Here is a 7462-nt window from a genome sequence, read left to right as displayed (position 1 = left end):
AATCCCTATCACGGAGACTATCCAAAAATTCCTAAGATCTGGCCTTTGTATCACATTGAAATCTGGTCACATTGACTGAAACCGTTTTCTAGCCATTGTTTGTTGTATTGTTCCAAATATAACCAAACAGTAAAATAAATTCCCTAAAAATAGTTTTGTACCTGGCACTCTGTGGGAGAGTTTCATGATTTTTGGGGGGGGGGGTGGGATGCGAGGGGATATCAGCTTTTGTAACAACTATACAAGGCTTATATTTTAGTTAATGCAGTGTGCTCCAAACATTGAGTATGGATAACCAGTACATAATTGGCCTTACCAAGAGTCAGTATTGTGCTGTAGTCTTTCAGTATAAAAGAAGCTATACTTTGCATCTTTATAATAACAGTATTAACGACTTGGGAATGTATTTTAAGGTGGCATTACTGTGAGCAACATCCATTTTCTGTTTCATTACCAAGAGGGGTCATTCGCTAATCTTCTGATGGCATTGGGTAAATCTATTTCTCCAAACTGTTCTCCTGGGATAAACAGATAAAGTCATCATTTTGTTCGCTGTGGTGTCTCTAACTCTCAAAATGACTGATGGGCCATAATGGTAATCCATGGGATGGAGTGCATCAGCAGTGAGGATAGCTTTTGGTTTCCTTGGCAACTCTCTCCTAGGGATACCATGGAAGCCACATTTATTATAAGGTAAAAATCTGGAAAAAATATTTTTAAAAAGACATTTTTTTTTCGATTGAAATTTTATAGACCTAAATTAATTTTACTCAAGGGAGTTGTGTTTTGCACTGCTATCATTTTTTTCCAGTGTGTGTGTGTGCTGACTTCTCATTAGAATAGCAAATTCTATCCTGAGAGAAGAGCTCTCAGGGAGGGGAGAGTGCTGGGGGTAGAGGAGATTACAGAGGCTTAATAACCCCAGTTCCAAGGAGGATGTGGTTTTTCTCTCAGCTCCATTTTCCAATACAGCTCTGAGGGGCAGCCATTCAGAATCTAAGCAAGCTCCTTCACAAGCCCTCCTTAGTATGGTGGTAGTCAATCCAAGTAGAAATAATTTAGCCTTTCCTATTGTTCTTCCAGGAAAGTCTCGGTGAGATTGATTATCATTTTCTAAGCAATGAGCTTTCAAGCTCAGCACTACTGATGTGTGTGCACGCGCGCATGCGTGTGTGTGTGTGTGTGTGTGTGTGTGTGTGTGTGTGTGTGTGTGTGTGTGTGCAATACAGCCTTATAGGTTGCAGGATCTCCCCTATCGCCCTATTGTGTAATCCTATGTCTCCAGGAATTGCCAAGTAGCTCCTGGGAGGAAAAATAGTTCCATTTGAGATCTGATAAAGCAAGCCACCATGTATTCCAGGAGTAACTAACAGCCTTTGTCATTTCCCTGTCTGTCCTCAAGCCCTCATCTTTAGCTTCTTAAACTAAATATCTGTGCTTCAATCACTAAAGCACCTACAACTAGAACACTCATCAGAGAAAGAGAGAGAGAGAGAGAGAGAGAGAGCGAGCTATGTGATACTGACATATAATTTATAAGTACTCATATATGAGGGCATAATGATGTCTTGAGTAGTTGTAGGCATAAATTTTTTGTAGTCTATTTTAATAAGGGATCAACCTCTCCTCCATCCTACCACCCATCAGAGGTAGTGGAAGAGAAAAGGTATTAGGATACGGGGATAGTGAACCTGTTTAGCAATAGTTCTTGGGGGTGAGCTCAAATTTTCTTTGTCAGTAGTTCAATCCTGTAGCAAACACCAGACAAAAATCAGCAGATGCAGACTAGTCCTCTCCACAGGCATGAAGCAGCAACTGTAGTTCAATCATGAAGAATCTGCAAAGCTCACCAACCAAACCAAGGCCGCTGAAGTGGCAAGAAGTTGCAGGAATCACACAAGCAGTTTTTTGGGCAAGTTTCTCTCAATGGCAGCATTATCATGAGTGGAGCTCAACAACACTGTAAGGCAAACCAATACATGTGTGTTTTTAGTGAAGAAGAGTGAGGCAGAGCAAATAAAACCAATGTTCCCGCTCCCACTGTCTGTGGGGTCATAGTTATACTCCTCCATCATGCATCCTTTCACATGTCTGCTTTAGCAAGACATTATTTCACCTGTGTGCCCCCAAAAAACATCAGTTGACATCACTGAATTTCTAAAGAAACTAGAAGTTTCCACTTAAGGTAGGTATGTAAAGAGATGCTCACATCTACCTTCCAGTCATTTTTCTCTGGTCTCTCAACAGCTCAACTATGGCTCATATTTCTGATGAGAGTATTTAGGTTAAAGAGAAGACACAAACACTTCAAGGCTTAAAACTAGAAAAGTGAAGAGGATGTTCAATTCCATATAATGAAAGGAGGTGTCATGGCAGAGTCTGCTCCAAATCGCACAGAATCTAGTTTTTATTTTTAGAGTTCTATTTGTCTCAACAATTAACCACAAAATTAGACACATCTTGAGAATAAACCTATATAACACTTTTAAATCCTAGAAGGCAACTATTTTTTATAAGACCCAATACTAAAAATAAAATAGAATAGATACAACACAATTTGTAACCCCTTGTCCCTCTAGGTAGGTTACTTTCTACCATTAGAGTATGATTCTGAAAGTCCCATGGGGGGAATAAAGATAAAATGTATCACACATGATATTCTCATATTTGGAAAAAAACATTAGGAAGAATGAAATTTCTAGGGACTGGGAAGGAAAGAGTCATGGATACAAGGTTCAGTGGTAATGAACAATTCATAAAATGCATATATGTGAGGAGATATCAGTGAATTATAGTAATCTCTATAACCAATACATGTGAATATATAATATATTAATTATTATTAACATATAACTACATTTTTTTATAATATATATGGTAGATAGTCTTATGTCACCTTGATACAGCCTAGAGTCATCTGACAGGAGGGCACCTCAATTGATAAAATGTCTTCCTAAGATCCAGTTGTAAGGCATTTTCTTAATTAGTGATTATTGGAGGAGGTCCCACCATATTGTGGGTGGGAAAACTCCTGGACTGATGGTCCTGGGTTCTATAAGAAAGCACGCTGAGCAAGCCATATGGAGCAGGTCAGTAAACAGCACCCCTCCATGGCTTTTGCATCAGCTCCTGCATCTGGGTTCCTACCCTGTTTGAGTTCCTGCCCTGACTTCCATTAGTAATGAACATTAGTATGGATGTGTGAGCCAAATAAATTCTTTCCTCCCTGACTTGCTTTGTTCATGGTATTTTTTTGCTCATCAATAGAAACCCTAAGACTACATACATGTTAAATATATATTCATATAAATATGTCTCTCTGTCTCTGTCTCCCTATCTCTCTCTGTGTCTGTCTCTTCCTCTGTCTCTGTCTGTGTGTGTGTGTGAGTGTTTGTGTGTGTGTGTTTATGTGTGTGTGTAAGATGTTATCTTTGGCTACCTGAAGTCTGCTGCTGACAGAAGGCTAGGCCAGTGATGACTGCTGGAATGGACTGTACAGTCCCTGCCTTTCAGCATCTTATGTTCCACCCAGAAATTTCACTTCCATTAAAATATCAAGGCATAAGAATGTTCTGAGAATCAAGTACTTCCCAGTGATACTCAAGAGCTGCTCTTTATAGAAACTATTTCTGAAGTCAGAATATCACCCCTCAGTTACTCAGCTCCTGACAGATCTCAAAGACTGAAACCATGAAAACTGGGTGGTTAAGTGCCCTTGCTTCCATTGCAGTTCAAGAAGAAATTAAAAGCATCAGTCCTGTTGAGCCCAAAGCTGCAGACTGTGTAGAGTGGCAGGCACTCTTCTATTTCTCTTCTTTTCAGCAGCAGCTAATTTTCTCCCGGGGAACCCTGGCTGAGCTGAATAACTGAGTGCAACTGTAGATTTTAAGCTCTGTAAACATGGTCTTTATTTGTGATTTTAAATAAGAGATGAATCAGTTAAGACTTATATAAAACGTCAATGAGGCTAAGCACAGGCTGTGCAGAGACAATTGCCGTCATTTTACTTGGGGGTTTAGCTCCAAATTTGCTATTCATTTCATTCCTGGATAAATAAGGAGCTAAGTTCCCAATACTGTGCATCGTTTTCCCCCTGGGGTAGTGGACATTATAAAACAAAAAAGACAGAAAGAGCCTCACTTCTGAGAGCTTTAATCAGGCACTTATGGATGGACTAGGTTAACCACCTGACTTCTTAACTAAATGACATGCTGAGAATTTTTTTTTTTTTTTGCCACTGAAAAGATGGAAAACTTACATCATTCAGGGAGGACAGATTCAGAAAAGTGAGCACATAGCACATAGGTGGATGGAGAATAACAAGACTGAGGATACAAGGCTCAGCAAATGAGGTCAACCACATCAGGATTCTGTAGCTGTGGACCCAACAATGTGTGGATGAAAAAGATTCTCAGAATTTCCATCTGGGCAAACTTTCATTTGTATATTCTCTAAATAATACAGAATAGCAACTCTCTCTTATATTGGGCATTACATGCATTAGAGATGATTGAAAATACACAAGGAGTGTGAAGATTTATCACAATGGTCAACTTGATGAAATTTTGAATCACCTTCAGTATGCCTGCAGGGGATTAATCTACACCAGGGTATTGGAAGTGGGAAGACCCATGTGTGTAGCACCATTCCCGGGGATGGGATCTGGGATCATAACAAAGGAGAAAGGGAGGTGAGCAGAAGCAAGCATTGCTCTTGTTTTCTGAGTGAGGATGCACTGTAACACTCCCTTTAAGCTTTTACCCCAGTGATCACGCCTACCTATCTTGAACTGTGAGCCAAAAATAAACCCTTTCTTCTTTAAGTTTTTGTAAGATTATTTTATCACAACAGGAAAAAGTAACCTTGAAAGGAGGATTGTGAAGAGTGGGAAAAGCAGCACTGTAGGATTTTGATAGGGATTTGGTGGGGAGTCCTGGAGCCATTCTCTCATGGATATGGGGGAAATTGGAGACCATTTTATTAGATCGGCATAATCACAATTCAGAGGTGGAATAGCATGGTCATTTTTTTCATGGATGGAAACAAAGAACCAGAGACACTTTCCCCACAATTTTCAGCCAATGGCAGAAAAGAAGAGGGCCAGTAAAGAACTGAGACCTGAGAACATTTCCAGAAGGTGCATCATCCCTGTGCATCATCGAACTTCTAGAAAATCCATTAGCTTTCATGAAATGAAATGTCAGTCACTTGAAGTGCTACGTGTTACACTTAAACCTCGGGTAGCAGCCCAGTGGGAACATGCAAAGGGTCCATGCCTCTCATTAGGTCAGAATTTTGGGGACTGTACCTGGCAGGAATAGTTGGCCTTCTGCTGGTCCACATGACTATGTGTGAACCAGTTAGGTTCTAGTAATGGATGCTTACTTTTACTATCTCATAGCAAGCTGAGTACCTCAATCTGCTAGAACAACCCAGGTGGTCTGGTGTTCCTCCCCGCCTGGGTCTCTACCCATGGCCATACAAGCCCACCTGCTCATGTACTTGTGGTACCTCACAGCCTGCTGCCTGAGAATGATCACACCCTACATTATATTGGGGGCTTAATGAATTAAAAGGATCCTTCAACCTTGGCATTGGCCACTACCCCAGCCCTGATTACAGGATAGCCCATGAGTACTGTTTGAGGCCAAATCCAATCTAACAAGTGCAGCTAGAGGCACCTTGGTTCTTCATGTACCACTGTTCCTTGTGTGCATCAGTCAAGAAACAGAGTTTGGTCCCTGATGCAATTCAGTAATAGTACAACTCACCTTTAAACCATGACCACAGGCTCTGCACAGTGATTTGCTTCATTCCATGGAACTTCCGTTCCTTTCCCTCCACTCAAGAGCACAGTTTCATAAAGTTCAATGCCACACTGTTGGAGCTGAACACTCCAGGAGGGACAGGCCTTTCCACAGGGACTGGTTGCATTGTTTGCTGGGACCTGGCAGTGGAACCAGTAACAAGGGCTGCTGAGACTGGCTACCTTCCCAGTCCTTCATTTCTACAGTGCCACCATGACTTTAATTAACTACCTACCCTCTGACTCAGCAGCAGCTGACAAGGCCGCAGGCACAGCCAGGAGCGCAATAAATAGAGTGCTACTAGATGTATTGAAACTTCAGGACAGCTGTTAGAGCCAGCCAAGCCTCCTGTTATGGCCTGCTAGTGTACATGGCAAGAGCAACCTGGTCTCCTTTGCCTGCAGGAAGATGTCTCAGGTCGGCTGGAGGCAAGCAAAGCTCTGCTTTCCCAAAGTTTGGTGGAGGCGATGCTTTTCTTGTCTCTGGTAATCTTAGTTGCTAGACCTTTACCAAACTCCCATAGAGGAATGGGCTGGGTTCACTTCAGGAATCTTCTCAGCAGTTTTACACATTTGTGGCAGGGAGCCAACATCTCAGAGTTCTTCTGTGGCACCTGAGGCAAGAGAGATGAGAATAACCTTCAGAGGAAAGCAACCTGGAGTCACACAGCACAGAAGCAATGGGAAGCAAGCCCCAGGCTTCCAACCCAGTCCATGTGGGTTCTGGCACCAGTGCTAACTTCTCCCATAGCTCTGGGCAAATCACCCAAATTCTCAGCCTTGGTCTTCTTGAACATGAAATAGGAACATTGCTAAGATTACTTTGTAAGTTGAGTAGAACAAAACTAATTAAGATAAAAACAGCACCTTCTTTGAACAAATAGTGCTAGCATGGCCAATGTGTTCTGTCCACGTTGGTGATGGCAGAAACCAGAGCTAAGGCAGAGAGAGCTGCCAAACGGTGCAAACATGTATGAACATCTGCATGGTTCAGGCACCATGCCATGTAGTTTGCAGGCATTACAGGCCACATGGGGAAGTCATTTTTTGTCCCCTCTCTCCTAAAAGAGGAATTAAGGTCTTAGTGAGATTGTCCCAGCCTTTCTATTCTAACACCCTTTCCAAGTCTTTACTGTCTGCTTACAGATTCAGCTATTATTCAACTATTTTTTTAAACCTCCTTCCTTTTCACTTCTGTAAATGAATTTCTGATCTCATCGATGTTGAACTCAGCCTTGAGCTCATTTAGACCAATAGCACGTGAGTGGAAGTGAGTGTGTGTATGTGTGTGTGTGTACTTAAATGTGTATGTGGGGGTGTGCATGTGTGCCACTGTACAGCTGTTAGTGTGCAAGATTTACCAGGGTCATTGTCTCTTGACCATCAGTCCCCAGAGGGAACATGGAGGAAACACTCAGTCTGAATGAGAGTATGACTATGACTAGCAGCCATCAATTCTTTGAGAAAAATAGATACCTACTGCTATAGGCTCCAAGAGTATATACCTATTTGTACACTGAAGTAGCTAACCAAGCTTCCTGAGAAAAGGACAGAATTGGGACTGAGATCACCACAATTTTAGATCCACTCATCTTTTTTGGAAATGATCGGTCATTCAGCTAACTAGGCATAAAGCAGCCATCTTTTCAGGACTGA

At 41.7% G+C, this 7462-nt stretch overlaps 1 long non-coding RNA gene across 1 annotated transcript; it reads right to left on the bottom strand.

Moving 5' to 3' along the window:
• Window positions 1-1581: 1581 nt before the first annotated feature.
• On the bottom strand, window positions 1582-6838 carry Gm30459. Its single transcript, XR_391623.1, has 3 exons — window positions 6674-6838; window positions 5772-6420; window positions 1582-1960 (listed from the first exon to the last, which is right to left on the bottom strand). It is a non-coding gene; the product is annotated as a predicted gene, 30459 (long non-coding RNA).
• Between the last annotated feature and the right edge of the window lie 624 nt (window positions 6839-7462).

Source organism: Mus musculus, chromosome 7, assembly GCF_000001635.26.
Source record: "Mus musculus strain C57BL/6J chromosome 7, GRCm38.p6 C57BL/6J".
Taxonomy (NCBI): Eukaryota; Metazoa; Chordata; class Mammalia; order Rodentia; family Muridae; genus Mus; species Mus musculus.
The sequence above is the reverse complement of the archived record's forward strand: the minus strand, read 5'-3'. Positions and strand labels throughout refer to the sequence as shown.